General features: G+C 44.9%; 1 protein-coding gene across 3 annotated transcripts in view; it reads right to left on the minus strand.

Annotated features, from left to right (window-relative positions):
- Window positions 1–11,501, minus strand: part of tfb1m (transcription factor B1, mitochondrial) — a 54,078-nt gene extending 42,577 nt beyond the window's left edge. Inside the window, exons 1-2 of one of the 3 annotated variants that reach the window (XM_070889674.1) lie at window positions 11,459–11,475; window positions 10,232–10,358 (exon numbers count right to left, since the gene is read on the minus strand). The gene's annotated coding sequence lies outside the window, so the exon portion shown is untranslated. Of the gene's footprint in view, window positions 1–10,231; window positions 10,359–11,379; window positions 11,413–11,458 lie in introns of those variants that run through there. The other 2 variants (XM_070889675.1, XM_070889676.1) reach the window with 2 other exon arrangements.
- Window positions 11,502–19,232: the final 7,731 nt, after the last annotated feature.

Raw genomic sequence — 19,232 nt, forward strand, 5'->3', positions numbered from 1 at the left:
AGGGCAACATCCCCAGCATTGAAGCACTGACCACACTTGATCAGCTCCGCTGGGCAGGCCACACTGTTCGCATGCCAGACACGAGACTCCCAAAGCAAGCGCTCTACTCGGAACTCCTTCACAGCAAACGAGCCAAAGGTAGGCAGAGGAAATGTTGCAAGGACACTCTCAAAGCCTCCCTGATAAAGTGCAACATCCCCACTGACACCTGGGGGTCCCTGGCCAAAGACCGCCCTAAGTGGAGGAAGTGCATCCGAGAGGGTGCTGAGCACTTCGAGTCTCATCGCCGAGAGCATGCAGAAATCAAGCGCAGGCAGCAGAAAGAGCATGTGGCAAACCAGTCCCACCCACCCTTTCCCACAACGATTATCTGTCCCACCTGTGACAGAGCATGTGGCTCTCGTATTGGACTGTTCAGCCATCTAAGGAATCATTGTTAGAGTGGAAGCAAGTCTTCCTCGATTCCGAAGGACTGCCTATGATGATGATGATGGGAATAGGGTCGAGGGAGCAGGAAGTGGGTCTCATGGACAGGATGAGCTCGGAAAGGTCATGAGGGGAGATCGGCGAGAAACTGGAGAAAGATGTGAAATCTGGGGTAGGGGGCTTCCTTAGAGAAAGTTTAGCCTGGTGGGCTAGGATATGGAAGGGAAGAGGCAGAGGCGGCCAAACGGATAGTCTCAATCTTAGAGACAAAGAAGTCCATGAGCTCCTTACACTTATTGTCGGAGGTGAGGGTTGAGACTGGGTAAAGCGGTTTAAAAAGACGGTTAACAGTAGAAAATAGAAGCCGTGGTTTATCTTTACATTCCAGTACAATTATAGAATAGTGAGCGATTTTGGCAGCCGAGAGCAGTACCCAACAGTGCTTTATGTGGTCCAGCCAGATCTGGCGGTGAATGGCTAAACCAGTTGTCCGCCATATCCATTCAAGTCTGCGTCCCTTGGACTTAAGGGAGCGAAGATCAGGGCTGTACCAGGGGGGATGGCCAGGGTGAGAGAGTAATTGTTTTCACAGGGACTAGGTCATCAAAGGTGGTGGTGAGGGTGTGATTGAGATCAGTAGCTGCAGAAATGTCATGGTGAATGGAGGGCCAAAGGCTGGACAGTTGGGAGTTGATACGTGTAGTTGTAAGAAATTCGGAAGAGAGCTTTTTCCAGGGGTGGACACAGGAGGGAGTTGGGGTGCGCGGGGGGTTGGAATGGGGATGTGAGTGGCGATCAATACGAGGAAGTGGTCAGAAATGGCCTTATCTGCGATTGACACGATGGGAGTAGCGAGGCTACGAGAGATGGTAAGGTTGAGGGGTTGGCCATGAATATGAGTTGGGGAGTTTACATGGAGGGTAAGCACTGAGAACCTTATTATTTTCACAACAATGTGACTACAAGTGAGGCAGGAATGATTGCGTGGCTCAAAGATTGGTGTGGGAGAAATGGGTTTAGATTCATGGGCCATTGGCACCACTACTGGGTTCCATTGGGACAGGCTTCACTTGAACCATGATGGGACCAGTGTCCTGGCGAATCAAATAACTAGGGCTGTAAACTAAATAGTGGGGTGGCGGTGGGGGTTAAAAAGTCAAAGAGAAAGGAGAAGTCAATAGTGCAGGGTAGCGATAGGGGTAATGATAACCAGCGTGTGACAGGAAGGGACAGAGCGTACAAACATAAGAGTGCACCAACAATTAGAATCAGAGTAGGGAAAAATGGTAAAAAGACAAAATTAAAGGCTCTTTATCTGAATGCACGCAGCATTCGTAACAAGATTGATGAGTTGACGGCACAAATAGAAATAAATGGTCTGATAGCCATTACAGTGATGTGGTTGCAAGGTGACCAAGGCTGGGAACCAAATATTCAGGGGTATTTGACATTTCTGAAGGATAGGCAGAAAGCAAAATGAGGTGCGGTAGCTCTGTTAGTAAAAGATAAGATCAGTGCAGTAGTGAGAGATGATATTGGCTCAGAAAATCAAGATGTAGAATCAGTTTGGGTGGAAATAAGAAATAGTAAGGAGAAGGCGGCATTGGTGGGAGTAGTGTATAGGCCCTCTATCAATAGCTACACTGTAGGACAGAGTATAAATCAGGAAATAATGGAGGCTTGTAAGAAAGGTACTACAATAATCATGGGCGATTTTAACCTTCATTCAGATTGTCCAAATCAAATTGGCAAAGGTAGCCTTCAGGACGAGTTCATAGAGTGTATTCGGGATGGTCTCTTCGAACAATACATTGTGGAACCAACCAGGGAGCAAGCTATTTGAGATCTGGTAATGTGCAAGGAGACAGGATTAATTAATGATCTCATAGTAAAGGATCATAGAATCAGAGAAAGTTACAGTACAGAATGAGGCCATTTCGGCCCATCATGTCCGTGCTGGACAACAAAGAGCTATCCAGCCTAATCCCACTTTCCAGCTAGGTCCGTAGCCCTGTAGGTTACGGCACTTCAAGTGCATATCCAAGTACTTTTTAAATGTGGTGAGGGTTTCTGCCTCTACCACCCTTTAGGCAGTGAGTTCCAGAACCCCACTACCCTCTGCGTGAAAAAATTCACCTCAAATCCCCTCTAAATCTTCTGCCAATTACTTTAAATCTAGAGAATTAAGAGAAAAAAGAGCCATCCGTGACTAACTAAAGAAATAAAGGACGGTATCCAATTAAAAACAAGGGCACACAAAGTGGCCAAAACTAGTGGGAGGACAGAAGACTGGGAAGCTTTTAAAAGCCAGCAAAGAATGACACAAAAAAATGATTAAGAAAGGGAAGATAGACTATGAAAGTAAACTAGCACAAAATATAAAAACAGATAGCAAGAGTTTCTATAGATATATAAAAAGGAAAAGAGTGGCTAAAGTAAATGTTGGTCCCTTAAGAGGACAGGACTGGTGAATTAGTAATGAGGAACATGGAGATGGCAGAAACTCTGAACAAATATTTTGTATCAGTCTTTAAGGTAGAGGACACTAACAATATAGTGGATAGTCAAGGGGCTATTGGGGGGGGTGGGGGAGGAATCACTATCACAATTACTAAGGATGTGGTACTCAGTAAGATAATGGGACTAAGGGCAGATAAATCCCCTAGACCTGATGGCTTGCATCCTAGGATCTTAAGAGAAGTAGCGGCATGCATTGGTTGTAATTTACCAACATTCCCTGGATTCTGGGGAGGTCCCAGCAGATTGGAAAACTGCAAATGTAATGCCCCTATTTAAAAAAGGAGTCAGACAAAAAGCAGGAAACTATAAACCAGTTAGCCTAACATCTGTGGTTGGGAAAATGTTGAAGTCCATCATTAAAGAAGCAATAGCAAGACATTTGGAAAAGCAAAATTTGGTCAGGCAGAGTCAGCATGGATTTATGAAGTGGAAGTCATGTTTGACAAATTTGCTGGAATTCTTTGAGGATGTAACGAACAGGGTGGATAAAGGGGAACCAGTGAATGTGGTGTATTTGGACTTCCAGAAGGCATTTGACAAGGTGCCACATGAAAGGTTATACTGCACAAGATAAAAGTTCGGGGGGTTGAGGGTAATACATTAGCATGGATAGAGGATTGGCTAATTAACAGAAAACAGAGAGACGGGATAAATGGTTCATTCTCTGATTGGCAATCAGTAACTAGTGGGGTGCCGCAGGAAGCAGTGCTGGGACCCCAACTATTTACAATCTATATTAACGACTTGGAAGAAGGGACTGAGTGTAACGTAGTCAAGTTTGCTGACAATACAAAAGATGGGAGGAAAAGCAAATGTGTGAGGAGGACACAAAAAATCTGCAAAAGGATATAGACAGACTAAGTGAGTGGGTAAAAATTTGGCAGATGGACTATAATGTTGGAAAGTGTGAGATCATGCACTTTGGCAGAAAAAAAATCAAAGAGCAAGTTATTATTTACAATGGAGAAGAATTGCAAAGTGCTGCAGTACAGCGGGACCTGGGAGCACTTGTGCATGAAACACAAAAGGAAAGTATGCAGGTACAGCAAGTGATCAGGAAGGCCAATGGAAATTTGGCCTTTATTGCAAAGGGGATGGAGTATAAAAGCAGGGAAGTCTTGCTACAGCTATTCAGGTTGATTCCCTTATTGGTTAAAAATCTATCTATCTGTGATTTGAATACATTCAATGAGCTAGCCTCAACTGCTTCCTTGGGCAGAGAATTCCATAGATTCACAACACTCTGGAAGAAGAAATTTCTTCTCAACTCGGTTTTAAGTTGGCTCCCCGTCTTTTGAGGTTGTGCCCCCTAGTTCTAGTCTCCCCAACCAGTGGAAACAACCTCTCTGCCTCTATCTTGTCTATCCCTTTCATTATTTTAAATGTTTCTATAAGATCACCCCTCATCCTTCTGAACTCCAACGAATAAAGACTCAGTCTATCAATCTATCATCATAAGGTAACCCCCTCATCTCCAGAATCAGCCTAGTGAATCGTCTCTGTACCCACTCCAAAGCTAGTATATCCTTCCTTAAGTAAGGTGACCAAAACTGCATGCAGTACTCCAGGTGCGGCCTCACCAATACCCTGTACAGTTGCAGCAGGACCTCCCTGCTTTTGTACTCCATCTCTCTCGCAATGAAGGCCAACATTCCATTCGCCTTCCTGATTACCTGCTGCACCTGCAAACTAACTTTTTGGGATTGACTCTAAAAGAGTTTCATGCACAAGGACCCCCAGGTCCATCTGCACCGCAGCATGTTGTAATTTCTCCCCATTGAAATTATATTCCCTTTTACTGTTTTTTTTTCCCCAAGGTGGATGACCTCACATTTTCCGACATTGTATTCCATCTGCCAAACCTTAGCCCATTCGCTTAACCTATCTAAATCTCTTTGCAGCCTCTCTGTGTCCTCTACACAACCCGCTTTTCCACTAATCTTTGCGTCATCTGCAAATTTTGTTACACTACACTCCGTCCCCTCTTCCAGGTCATCTATGTATATTGTAAACAGTTGTGGTCCCAGCACCGATCCCTGTGGCACACCACAAACCACCGATTGCCAACCTGAAAAGGACCCATTTATCCCGACTCTCTGCTTTCTGTTCGTTAGCCAATTCTCTAACCATGCTAATACATTTCCTGACTCCACGTAGCTTTATTTTCTGCAGTAACCTTTTGTGTGGCACCTTATCGAATGCCTTTTGGAAATCCAAATACACCACATCCATCGGTATACCTCTATCCACCATGCTTGTTATATCCTCAAAGAATTCCAGTAAATTAGTTAAACATGATTTCTCCTTCATGTTGCGTCCGCTTGATTGCACTATTCCTATCTAGATATCCTGCTATTTCTTCCTTAATGATAGCTTCAAGCATTTTCCCCACTACAGATGTTAAACTAACCGGCCTATAGTTACCTGCCTTTTGTCTGCCCCCTTTTTTAAACAGAGGCGTTACATTAGCTGCTTTCCAATCCGATGGTACCTCCCCAGAGTCCAGAGAATTTTGGTAGATTATAACGAATGCATCTGCTATAACTTCCGCCATCTCTTTTAATACCCTGGGATGCATTTCATCAGGACCAGGGGACTTGTCTACCTTGAGATCCATTAGCCTGTCCAGCACTACCCCGCTAGTGATAGTGATTGTCTCAAGGTCCTCCCTTCCCACATTCCCGTGACCAGCAATTTTTGGCATGGTTTTTGTGTCTTCCACTGTGAAAACCGAAGCAAAATAATTGTTTAAGGTCTCAGCCATTTCCACATTTCCCATTATTAAATCCCCCTTCTCATCTTCTAAGGGACCAACATTTACTTTAGTCATTCTTTTCCGTTTTATATATCGGTAAAAGCTTTTACTATCTGTTTTTATGTTTTGCGCAAGTTTACTTTCATAATCTATCTTTCCTTTCTTTATTGCTTTATGAGGAAAGGTTGAATAGATTGGGCCTCTACTCATTGGAATTCAGAAGAATGAGAGGTGATCTTATCGAAACATATAAGATTATGAGGGGGCTTGACAAGGTGGATGCAGAGAGGATGTTTCCACTGATGGGGGAGACTAGAACTAGAGGGCATGATCTTTGAATAAGGGGTCGCCCATTTAAAACTGAGATGCGGAGAAATTTCTTCTCTGAGGTTTGCAAATCCGTCGAATTCGCTGCCTCAGAGAGCTGTGGAAGCTGGGACATTGAATAAATTTAAGACAGAAATAGACAGTTTCTTAAACAATATGCTGATAAGGGGTTATGTGGAGCGGGCAGGGAAGTGGAGCTGAGTTCATGATCAGATCAACCATGATCTTATTGAATGGCGGAGCAGGCTCAAGGGGCCGTTTGGCCTACTGCTGTCCCTATTTCTTATGCCCCCTCTGCTAAGGGAAATAGGTCCTTTCTATCCACTTTATCTAGGCCCCTCATAATTTTATACACCTCAATAAGGTCTCCCCTCCGCCTCCTCTGTTCCAAGGAAAACAAACCCAGCCCATCTATTCATAGCTAAGATTCTCTACTCCCAGCAACACCCTCGTAAATCTCTTCTGTACCCTCTCTAGTGCAATCACATCTTTCCTGTAATGTGCTGACCAGAACTGCACGTAGTACTCTAGCTGTGGCCTAACTAGTGTTTTATACACTTCAAGCATAACCTCCCTGCTCTTGTATTCTATGCCTTAGCTAATAAAGGCAAGCATTCCGTATGCCTTCTTAACCACTTTATCTACCTGGCCTGCTACTTTCAGGGATCTGTGGACCTGCACCCAAGGTCCCTTTGTTCCTCTACACTTCTGAGTGTCCGACCATTTAATGTGAATTCCCTTTCCTTGTTAGCCCTCCCCAAATCACACTTCTCCGGATTGACTTTCATTTGCCACTGTTCTGCCCACCTGACCAGTTTATTGATATCTTCCTGCAGTCTACAGCCGCCGCCTTCATTATCAACCACACAGCCGATTTTAGTATCACCTGCAAACTTCTGCATTCAAGTGCAGATCATTGATGTACACCACAAAAAGCAAGGGACCTAATATTGAGCCCTGCAGAACCCCACTAGAAACAGCCTTCCAGTCACAAAAACACCTATCAATCATCACCCTTTGCTTCCTGCCTCTGAGCCAATTTTGGATCCAACTTGCCACTTTGCCCTGGATCCTATGGGCTTTTACTTTCGTGAGCAGTCTGCCATGTGGAACCTTATCAAAAGCCTTGCTAAAATCCATATATACTACATCAAGCAACTATCCCCATCTACCCTCCTTGTTACCTCCTCATAAAATTTTCCATCAAGTTTGTTAGACACGACCTTCCCTTAACAAATCCATGCTGACTAGCCTTCATTAATCTGTGTTTTTCTAAATAAAGATTTATCCTGTCCCTCAGAATTCTTTCCAATAATTTTTCCACCACCAAGGTTAGGCTGGCCTGTAATTACTTGGTCTATCCCTTTCCCCCCTTTTAAACAAAGGTATCACATTAACAGTCTTCGAGTCTTCCGGCACCACACCTGAAGCCAGAAAGAATTGGAAAATAATGGTCAGGACCTCTGCTATTTCTTCTTTTGCTTCGCTCAACAGCCTGGGATACATTTCATCCGGGCCTGGGGATTTATCCACTTTCAAAGCTGCTGAACCCCTTAATACTTCCTTTCTCACTATGTTTATTTCACCTACTATTTCACACACCTCCTCCGACAGCAATGTCTGTTTCATCCCTCTCCTTTGTGAAAACAGATGTAAAGTATTCATTAAGAATCCTACCGATGTCTCCTGTTTCCACACACAGATTACTCTTAAGTTCTCTAATAGGCCTCTAGGGAAGAGTGATCATAGCATGTTAGAATTTCAAATTCAGTTTGAGGGTGAGAAACTTGGGTCTGAAACTAGTGTGAATTACAAAGGTATGAAGACAGAGTTGGCTAAAGTGGACTGGGAAAATAGACTAAAGGGTAAGACGGTAGATAAGCAGTGTCAGACATTTAAGGAGGTATTTCATTACTCTCAGCAAAGATATATTCCAGTGAGAAAGAAAGGCTCTACAAGAAGGATGAACCATCCGTGGTTAACTAAGGAAGTTAAGGATGGTATCAAATTGAAAGAAAAGGCATACAATGTTGTTAAGATTAGTGGTAGGCCAGAGGATTGGGAAACTTTTAAAAATCAGCAAAAGATGACTAAAAAATAATAGAGGGAGAAGATAGATTGAGAGTAAACTAGCAAGAAATACAAAAACAGACAATAAGAGCTTCTACAGGTATATTAAAAAGGAAGAGAGTAGCTAATGTAAACGTTGGTCCCTTAGAGGATGAGACGGGGGAATTAATAATGGGAAAACAGGAAATGACAGAGACAAATATTTTGTATCGGTCATCACAGTAGAAGACACAAAGTATCCCAATAATAATAATAATCAAGGGGCTATAGGGAGGGAGGAACTTAAAACAATCTATCACTACAGAAAAAAGTACTAGACAAACTAATGGGACTAAAGGTTCTCTGAACATTTATGTTGGATACTGCTGGACAAGAGTTCTACGGACACATGTATCCATTAGCACATCTCACTCTTAAACAGGATAGTTAGTATTCAGCCAGACAAGGGCTACGCAATGTAAAGAGTTCTGCCTGCCTGAAACCCTAACTTCAGCTACTACTCTAAAGTGTACACGCTGCAGCGTAAATACTTACTAAGTCATGGATACCAGAAGAATGACTCCTGTGGAAAGTGAAAATATTTATACTACTGCAGTACATATGATCTTCTGAAGTCGAGAAGAAACACTGTTAGGATAAACAGCTTAATCAAATTGGCAGTCTTTAAGGAGCATCTTAAAAGGAGAAGGCAGAGGTGGAGAGGTTTAGAGAGGGAATTTCAGAGCTTAGGGCCTGGATGGTTGAAGGCACATCGCCAATGGTAGGGCAAAGTGGTGGATGCACATGAGGCCAAAGTTGGAGCAACACAGAGTTCTCAGAGGGTTGTAAAGCTGGAGGAGGTTACCGAGATAGCGGATTAAGGTATTTGAACATGAAGATGAGAATGTTAAAATTGAGGTGTTGGTGGGCACCAAGGGCCAATGTAGATCAGCAAGCACAGGGGTGATGGATGAACGGGACTTGGTGGAGCTGAAGTTTATGGAGGGTGGAAGATGTGAAATCTGCCAGGAGAGCACTGGAATAGCCGAATCTGAAGGCAACAAAAGCATGCATGAGAGTTTCAGCAGCAGACTGGCTCAGGCAGGAGCCGAGTGAAGCGATATTAGAGGTGAAAGTAGTGGTGGAATTAATATGTTCAGGAAGCTCAGCTCAGTCAAATAGGATGCTGAGGTTGAGGTTGTAAACAATCTGATTCAGCCTGAGACAGTGGCCAGCAGGGAAGGGGATGAAATCGTTGGCTAAGGAATGCAGTTAGTGGTGGGATCGAAGACAAAGGCTTTGCTTCCTAATATTTAATCGGAGGAAATTTCAGCTCCTCCAGGAGTGGATGTCAGACAAGCAGTCTGAGAATAAAGAGGCAGTGGAGGAGTCAAGAGGTGATGGTGAGGTAAAACTGAGTATCGTCAAAATATGTGTGGAACGTGATGAAATAAGAGGGGGCCAAGGATAGGCCCTTGGGGGACTCCAGATGCGGAGGCAGGAAGACAAGCCATTGCATGAACAGTGAACCCTGCTGTGTTGTGATGCAAACTTTTTTAATTTGCTTCAATAAAAATCGCTAATTACAGTGAAACACTATTAAATTCTCTAGTCATACTTCATAGTAATGATAACCAATAAATCTAGAAGGTAGAATCACTAACCAAAAAACAGATTATCTGGTCATCATCATATTGCTATTTATGGGAGCATGCTTGTGCGCAAATTGACTGCCGTGTTTTCCTACATTACAACAGTGACTACACTCCAAAAGTATTTCATTGGCTGCAAAGCGCTTTGAGACATCCGGTGGTCGTAAAAATATATAAATCCAAGTCTTTCTTTTTTCATGCTCCCAGCAGCATGCCACAATTCAAGGGGGCACAGGTTAGAGACAGGGCTGAACATTGGAGCCTCAACCCTTCAAATTACTTTCAGCTTGGATCCCCACTGGGAGCATTGAGTTAGTGAATTAACCATGAATGATCTGAGATAGTCAATCTCAGGCGGGCAGCACAGAGCTGCTGGAGATTAGACACAGGCCAGGGATCCAGTCACTGTGCACACCCGATAACGCCTGCGTCTGCGCACAGAGGCTGAACTCAAGGACATAGTCGACGTATTTACTGAGGCGCACAAAAGCATAGACCTTACGCTAAGCATCCGTAAGACAAAGGTCCTCCAGCAGCCTGTCCTCGCCACACAGCACTGCCCTCCAGTCATCAAGATCCACGGCACGGCCCTGGACAATGGAGACCACTTCCCTGATCTTGGGAGCCTCCTATCAACAAATGCAGACATTGATGAGGAGATTCAACACCGCCTCCAGTGTGCCAGCGCAGCCTACGGCCGTCTGAGGAAAAGAGTATTTGAAGACCAGGCCCTCAAAACTGCCACCAAGCTCATGGCCTACAGGGCTGTAGTAATACCCACCCTCCTGTATGGCTCAGAGACATGGACCATGTACAGTAGACACCTCAAGTCACTGGAGAAATATCACCAATGATGTCTCCGCAAGATCCTACAAATCCCCTGGGAGGACAGACGCACCAACATTAGTGTCCTCGTCCAGGCCAATATCCCCAGCATTGAAGCACTGACCACACTTGATCAGTTCCGCTGGGCAGGCCACATTGTTTGCATGCCAGACACATGACTCCCAAAGCAAGCGCTCTACTCGGAACTGCTTTATAGCAAACAAGCCAAAGGTGAACAGAGGAAACGTTACAAGAACACCCTCAAAGCCTCCCTGATAAACTGCGGCATCCCCAACACCTGGGAGTCCCTGGCCAAAGACAGCCCTAAGTGGAGGAAGTGAATCCGGGAGGGTGCTGAGCACCTCGAGTTTCATCGCCGAGTGCATGCAGAAAACAAGCGCGGAAAGAACGTGCGGCAAACCTGCCCCCAACCCCCCCCCCCGCCGTCTCTTATCCTCAACGACTATCTGCCCCACCTGTGGCAGGGACTGTGGCTCTCGTATTGGACTGTTCAGCCACCTAAGGACTCATTCTAAGAGTGGAAGCAAGACTGCCTCGATTCTGAGGGACTGCCTATGATGATGATGATGACACTCGGCCAGCGGACAGTCACTGTGTGCACACACCCCCAACCCATGGCCAGCAGACAGTTATGGGCTCCCCAAGCCCCCCCGCCCCATGGCCAGCAGACAGTCACTGTGCACCCCCTATCCGGGCAGCCTGGCTGTGAATGCGGGCTGAACTTGTCCATGCTGCCGCTGGAAAACATCCTCCCCCGGCTTCTCCCTCGGCACGGGAAGTGGCTCGGCCTGTTCCACAACAAACCGTTAGAAACTTGGTGAGGTACCGCGCCACAAATGCCTCACACACACTCATCAAACTCCAGCAACCAGCAGCTTCTTACCCGCGAACCGTCACCCCGCCGCTCTGCCACTGATTGACAAGGTCACTGGCCACTCAGAGCGGGAGGCGGTGTCGCCACAGATCAATCAGCGTTGGCTCTCGCGCAGGTGGGCGGGACGTGCTGTGCGTCAGGAACACGTGTGGTGGCCCCGGATGGGATCTTGCGGCTGCGCAGAAACACATAGATGGTTTCCCATTTCTGCTCAAAATACTGAATCCTCCCTGGAGCATATTTCCATACGTTCCACCTGCCGTCTTCCTCGCTGGTGGCGATTATTCATGTGTTAACCTTGATAGTGATCGGTATGTTATTCAACCGCAGGGGCGGGTGTTATAAGAATTGGGAGCGGGCTATTCGGCCTCTCGAGCCTGCTGTGCCATTCAATAAGATCATGGCTGATCGTCAAGTTCAACTCCACTTGCCTGCCCTATCCCCACATCCCTATATCGCTGTTCCTTGATCGTTGCTGGGTCAAACTCCCTCCCTAACAGCACTGTGCGAGTATCTTCACCACAAGGACTGTAATGTTCAAGAAGGCGGCTCACCACCACCTTCTCGAGCAATTATGGATGGGCAATAAATGCTGGCCATGCCAGTGATGCCTACAGTCTGGAGCGAATTGACTTCCTTACTAATATTCCCCCTAATTTTTTGGAAGGTGCATGGTCCCTTTAACGGGCTGTGCGGCCCATTCAAAGTTTGGTGAAAGCACAAAAAGTCACATTTGTAAAGCCGGTCCCGGGCTGTGAGGGACCGGCAGGGAGCTGTGCAGCTTAGTGGGAATGTTATTCCTTACTCTTGTACTCCAACGATGTCTCCGCAAGATCCTACAAATCCCCTGGGAGGACAGTCGCACCAACATCAGCGTCCTCATCCAGGCTAACATCCCCAGCATTGAAGCACTGACCACACTCGATCAGCTCCGCTGGGCAGGCCACATAGTTCGCATGCCAGACACGAGACTCCCAAAGTAAGTGCCTTATGCGGAGCTCCTTCACGGCAAATGAGCCAAAGGTGGGCAGCGGAATTGTTACAAGGACACCCTCAAAGTCGCCCTGATAAAGTGCGACATCCCCACTGACACCTGGGAGCCCCTGGCCAAAGACCTCCCTAAGTGGAGAAAGTGCATCCGGGAGGGTGCCGAGCACTTCGAATCTCAACGCTGAGAGCGTGCAGAAATCAAGCGCAGGCAGCGGAAAGAGCATGCGGCAAACCAGTCCCACCCACCCCTTCCCTCAACAACTGTCCCACCTGTGACAGAGTCCGTGGCTCTCGTATTGGACTGTTCAGCCACCAAAGAACTCACTTCAGGAGGGGAAGCAAGTCTTCCTCGATTCTGAGGAACTGCCTAAAATGATGACTCCAACCCCTTTGCAATAAAGACCAACATATCATTTACCTTCCAGTTGCTTGCAGTACCTGCATTTTAACTTACTGTGTTTCATGTACAAGGACACTCAAATCCCTCTGACAACCTTTAATAGATTCTCACCATTTAAAACAAATTCTGTTTTTCTATTCTTCCTGCCAAAGTGAATAACCTCACATTGTGCCACATTATATTCCATTTGCCAACTTCTTGCCCACTCACTAAACCTGTCCATCTCCCTTTGCAGACTCTTTATATCGTCACAGCTTTTACTAACTAGCTTTGAAGGATGCAAGGTGAAACCAGCCAAAAAGAGCAAGGGAACTCACGTGTTATAATGTTTCAATGCAAAAGCAGCAGAAATCACTTACACATGAGTTCTCTCACTAAAAATCAGCACTATGCAGCACATATGTCATATTTACAGCAAAAATAGCAGGCCATTGATTTCCACTGCCACTTGCATTACCATCCTACTTCAAACATCAGATTGTGTCTACAGCACTGTTGACCCGCACTCTTTTGAATTCACTCTCTTCCTTGAGCTTCAGTTGTTTTTATTAATTTATGGGATGTTAGTGTCGCTGGTAAGACCAGCATTTACTGTCTATCCCTAGTTGCCCTAGAGAAGGTCCTCCTTCTGGAACAACTGCATTCGTGTGCTGAAGGTACTCCCACACTGCTGTTAGGTAAGGAGTTCCAGGATTTTGACCCAGCAATGACAAAGGAACAGTGATATATTTCCAAGTCAGGATGGTGTGTGACTTGAAGGGGAACTTGGAGGTGGTAGTATTTCCCCCCTTTATATTAGCATTGGGGAAATGATGGGTAAATCACAAACATTGCAGCAACTCATTTTGCTCACTATAACAAATTAAAATCTCAGTATTATACCTATTTACTGATAGTGGGAAAATACAGTATTTAGATAGTAAGATAGTGTGTAGAATTTAAAATTCAAATTCCAAACCTGGCCTTTCCGAAACTTCAATGGATTATTTGATCTAATAAGCTGCCTTGAGCCTGTGTCACCTCTTTCGCCATATTGATAATGAAGACATTACCTTCTGTGCCACCATTCCAATGTATTGTCAGCAAACCTGGACACATTACACTCGGTCTCTTCATCTAAGTCATTAACATAGATTATAAATAGCTGAGGCCCAAGCACTGATTCTTGCTGCACCTGACTAATAACTACCTGCCCACCTGAAAATGATCCGTTTATTCCTACTCTGTTTTCTGTCCTTTAAGCAATCCTCAATCCATGCTAATATATTACCCCAACCCCATGAGCCTTTATCTTGTGTAACAACCTTTTCGTGAAGCACCTTTTTGAATGCCTAGGATGTAAACCATCAGGTGCTGGGGATTGGTTGGCTTTTAGTCTCATTAATTTCTCCAGTACTTTTTCTTCACTAATAATTACTTTAAATTCCTCACTCTCAATAGGCACCCCGCCCCCCACCCCGCCTACTATTCCCCACTATTTCTGGTATGTTTTTTGTGCCTTCTACTGTGAAGACAGATACAAAATATTGTTTAACTCTACCATTTCCTTATTCCCCATTATAATTTCTCTTGTCTCAGCCTCTAAGGGACCCATGTTTACGTTCGCTACTCTCTTCCTTTTTACATACTTGTAGAAACTCTTATAATCTTTTTTTTATTTCTTGCTAGTTACTCTCTTTTTCTCCTTTATCAGTTTTAGGTCATCCTTTGCTGGTTTCTAAAACACTCCGAATCCTCAGGCTTACTGCTCTTCTGGGCAACATTATAAGACTCTTCTTTTAATCTAATACAGGTTGAATCTCCTTTATCCAGCACCCTCTGGACTGGGCCTGTGCCGGATAAGGGATTTTGCTGGACGAGGGGAGGTCACGTGTTCTAAGGGAAGCAACTGATTTTACAGGTGCCAGCCAGCCCCTAGCCATTTTACTTTGATTTCAAACCCACCATAAAATCTTCAATAAAAAGAAAAATACCTGTACTGTATCTTTGATTTGACTGAAGCCAGGCCCAACCATTTAATAATGTGGCATTTTAAATATTTTGTCCTCACAAAAGTATTCAGATAGCTGTTTCTGTTTCAATTGAATATGCAGTTTGTTTTACTGTAAATACTTAATAAATAAGGGAAAATAAACACTTTTGGATCTCACAGAAGCTTTGCTCCACTAGTTATTAACATAAGAACATAAGAAATAGGAACAGGAGTAGGGCATATGGCTCCTCGAGCCTGCTCCGCCATTCAATAAGATCATGGCTGATCTGATCATGGACTCAGCTCCACTTCCCTGCCCGCTCCCCATAATCCCTTATCTCCTTATCATTTAAGAAACTATCTATTTCTGTCTTAAATTTATTCAATTTCCCAGCTTCCACAGCTCTCTGAGGCAGCGAATTCCACAGATTCCTCTGAGAGAAATTTCTCCTCATCTCAGTTTTAAATGACGGCCCCTTATTCTAAACTCATGCCGTCTAGTTCTAGTCTTCCCCATCAGTGGAAACATCCTCTCTGCATCCACCCTGTCAAGCCCCCTCATAATCTTATACGTTTCGATAAGATCACCTCTCATTCTTCTGAATTCCAATGAGTAGAGGCCCAACCTATTCAACCTTTCCTCATAAGTCAACCCCCTCGGTGATGGGACCACAATTATTTACAATATACATAGATGAACTGGAAGAGGGGACAGAGTGTAGTGTAACAAAATTTGCAGATGACACAAAGATTAGTGAGAAAGCGGGTTGTGTAGAGGACACAGAGAGGCTGCAAAGAGATTTAGATAGGTTAAGCGAATGGGCTAAGGTTTGGCAGATGGAATACAATGTCGGAAAATGTGAGGTCATCCACCTTGGAAAAAAAATCAGTAAAAGGGAATATTATTTGAATGGGGAGAAATTACAACATGCCAAGGTGCAGAGGGACCTGGAGGTCCTTGTGCATGAATCCCAAAAAGTTAGTTTGTAGGTGCAGCAGGTAATCAGGAAGGCGAATGGAATGTTGGCCTTCATTGCGAGAGGGATGGAATACAAAAGCAGGGAGGTCCTGCTGCAACTGTACAGGGTATTGGTGAGGCCGCACCTGGAGTACGGTGTGCAGTTTTGGTCACCTTACTTAAGGAAGGATATACTAGCCTTGGAGGGAGTACAGAGACGATTCACTCGGCTGATTCCGGAGATGAGGGGGTTACCTTATGATGATAGATTGAGTAGACTGGGTCTTTACTCATTGGAGTTCAGAAGGATGAGGGGTGATCTTATAGAAACATTTAAAATAATGAAAGGGATAGACAAGATAGAGGCAGAGAGGTTGTTTCCACTGGTCGGGGAGACTAGAACTAGGGGGCACAGCCTCAAAATACGGGGGAGCCAATTTAAAACCGAGTTGAGAAGAAATTTCTTCTCCCAGAAGGTTGTGAATCTGTGGAATTCTCTGCCCAAGGAAGCAGTTGAGGCTAGCTCATTGAATGTATTCAAGTCACAGATAGATAGATTTTTAACCAATAAGGGAATTAAGGGTTATGGGGAGCGGGCGGGTAAGTGGAGCTGAGTCCACGCCATGATCTTGTTGAATGGCGGAGCAGGCTCGAGGGGCTAGATGGCCGACTCCTGTTCCTAATTGTTATGTTCTTATTATGTTCATCTCTGGAATCAACCTAGTGAACCTTTTCTGAACTGCCTCCAAAGCAAGTATATCCTTTTGTAAATATGGAAACCAAAACTGCACGCAGTATTCCAGGTGTGGCCTCACCAATAGCCTGTATAAGGGAACTTATACAGCCAGCCCCCAGCCGGCCAGCCCCGATACTGATGTCCCCGACCCCACGATCTACCATCGCCCCACCCGTGATCTCTGTGCCGTGCTGCCTGCCAGCCCCCAGCTCAACAGCTCCTAGTTTCGTCCTTGCTTCAGAAGTCATCTGAAATTTGAATATAAAGGTTCTCTGTTGGGGGGTGGGGGGAAGGTGAGCTGGGGGCTGATGGGCGGTGCGGTGGAGAGATTGTGGCGGGGAGGCAGTGGATCGCGGGGTCGGGGATATCGGGCCTGGCTGGGACTGGCTGGCAGTGCGGCACAGAGATCTTTGAATGGCAGTCATTCCCTTGTTCAATTTGTTGTACCATAATCTTCTCATCTCCCAGGGAGAACAAAGACTTTGAAAAGGAAAGATAAAACTATAATTGATCCTTAGTTTTAGTACACATGACATTTTGCATGAGATTCAGTTTACTTGATAAGTGATACACCCAACCGTACACCATAATATATACTCTAATTACAAGCTCTGTAATTACCTGCCTACTTCCTGCTCTTACTCATTCCATTAACTCTTTATTTGTGCTCTTTATTTTTAAGATGTTTTGAATAGCTCCCTTTAAGAGTATTTAAGCTGATAACTTCCTTGTTTATTGTTAACTTTTTCACATTGGTCATGTATTAGTTCTGCGCATGCGCCATGCGGTGGCCGCGAATGGTGCCGGACAAAGGGTGGTGCCAGATAAGTGAGTCCCGGATAAGGGAGGTTCAACCTGTACTATCTTTAACTTCTTTAGTTAACCACAGATAGATCACTTTTCCCATGGAGTTTTTATTTGTCAACGGAATGTATATTCATTGTGAGTTATGAAATATTGCTTTAAATGTTCACCTTTGCTTATCTACCATCATGTCTTTTAATCTAATTTCCCAACCTACGTTCGCCAGCTCGCTCCTCATAATTGGCTTTATTTAAGTTTAATACTCTAGTTTTGAATTTAAGTATGTCACTCTTGAACTCAATGTGAAATTCTATCATATTATGAAAACTCTTCCCCAGAGGATCCCTTACTTATATTAAAGCTAGTGATTGTTACCCTCCCTAACTGAGGGAAGTGCTTTAACTGAGGAACATCAATTCCCTAGAAAGACACAGGGAAGCAGTGCCAGATTTAGTCTCTTAACCACAAAAGGAGTCATTTGAGAAGGTAACTTATAACGGTGTATAAAGTATTAAGAGGAATTGAAAAAAAATCCTGAGCACTATCTCAGGTTAAATCAGGCTACAGGAAAAGGATACAAAATAGTAAAAAGTTGGACTGATGTCAGGAAGTATTTCTTCAACAGAGTGATTACTACCTGGAAGGATCTACCCTGTAGGGTAATGCAGGCAAAATGCCATCATAGGCAGTCCCTCGGAATCGAGAAAGACTTGCTTCCACTCCTGAAGTAAGTTCTTTGGTGGGTGAACAGTCCAATACGAGAGCCACAGACTCTGTCACAGGTGGGACAGATAGTCGTTGAGGGAAGGAGTGGGTGGGACTGGTTTGCCGCACGCTCTTTCCGCTGTCTGCGCTTGATTTCTGCATGCTCTCGGCGTTGAGACTCGAGGTTCTCAGCGCCCTCTCGAATGCACTTCCTCCACTTAGGGCGGTCTTGGGCCAGGGACTCCCAGGTATCAGTGGGGATGTTGCACTTTATCAGGGAGTCTTTGAGAGTGTCCTTGTAGCGTTTCCGGTGCCCAACTTTGGCTCGTTTGCCATGAAGGAGCTCCGAGTAGAGCACGAGTAGGCAAAATGTATTGAGTCATTCACCAACAATTTGCATTCATACAGTACTTTAATATCGTAAAATGTCCCACAGTATCTCACAAAGGCATTAGGAAAAATGGTTGACAAGCTAAAGAAGGAAACGTTTTGAGGAACACGGAGGTCAGAGGGCCTGTCGCCAGGATGGAGGGTGGAGTTGGTGGCAAGGGCACAGAATTTATGGCAGGGCCAAAGATGATGGTTTAAGTCCTCCCAATGTTTAGTTGGAGGAAATTAGGATTCATCCAAGGTTGAATGCCAGACTGATGCTGCAATGTATTTGCTTCATGGGTTCCTTGCTTAAGCATTGATAACAACACATTGCTATTAAGAATTAGTTGGTTTATTAACAAAGGTTTAACAATCACACTATATATTACCAGTTCATCTGCTAGGCTCACAACTGCATGCCTCATCATGGATTCCCTTAACCCTGCTGACTGGGGTTTTATCGAGTTTTGTGAACATTTCGTGACTGGTTAAGCCACTCACAATTCAACAGCTCTCCAGCTATTTTAATATAACTTTAAATCAAGTGCCCCTTTTTGGTAAGGGCACTAGAACCCACAAATTTACAAATGAACAGGGAACTTTGCCAAATTAAATTAAAATTCTGTTTCCGGGGTGATGCTGCATTCCAGTCCCTCTGGTGCCCACTTCTGGCGGAAGGCTGTGAGTGGACACCACCTGCTCCATCTCCAGGGACACCCTGGCATGAGAGTAGCCGCAAAAGACTGGCAGGCAGTCGGGCTGAACCACTCCCTCGACTGCCCGCTGCCTGGACTGGTTAATTGACACATTGGCCAGACCCAGGAGACCCTATCTTTTCCCCTCCAC

The sequence above is a fragment of the Pristiophorus japonicus genome, chromosome 9 (assembly GCF_044704955.1).
Source record: "Pristiophorus japonicus isolate sPriJap1 chromosome 9, sPriJap1.hap1, whole genome shotgun sequence".
Taxonomy (NCBI): domain Eukaryota; kingdom Metazoa; phylum Chordata; class Chondrichthyes; family Pristiophoridae; genus Pristiophorus; species Pristiophorus japonicus.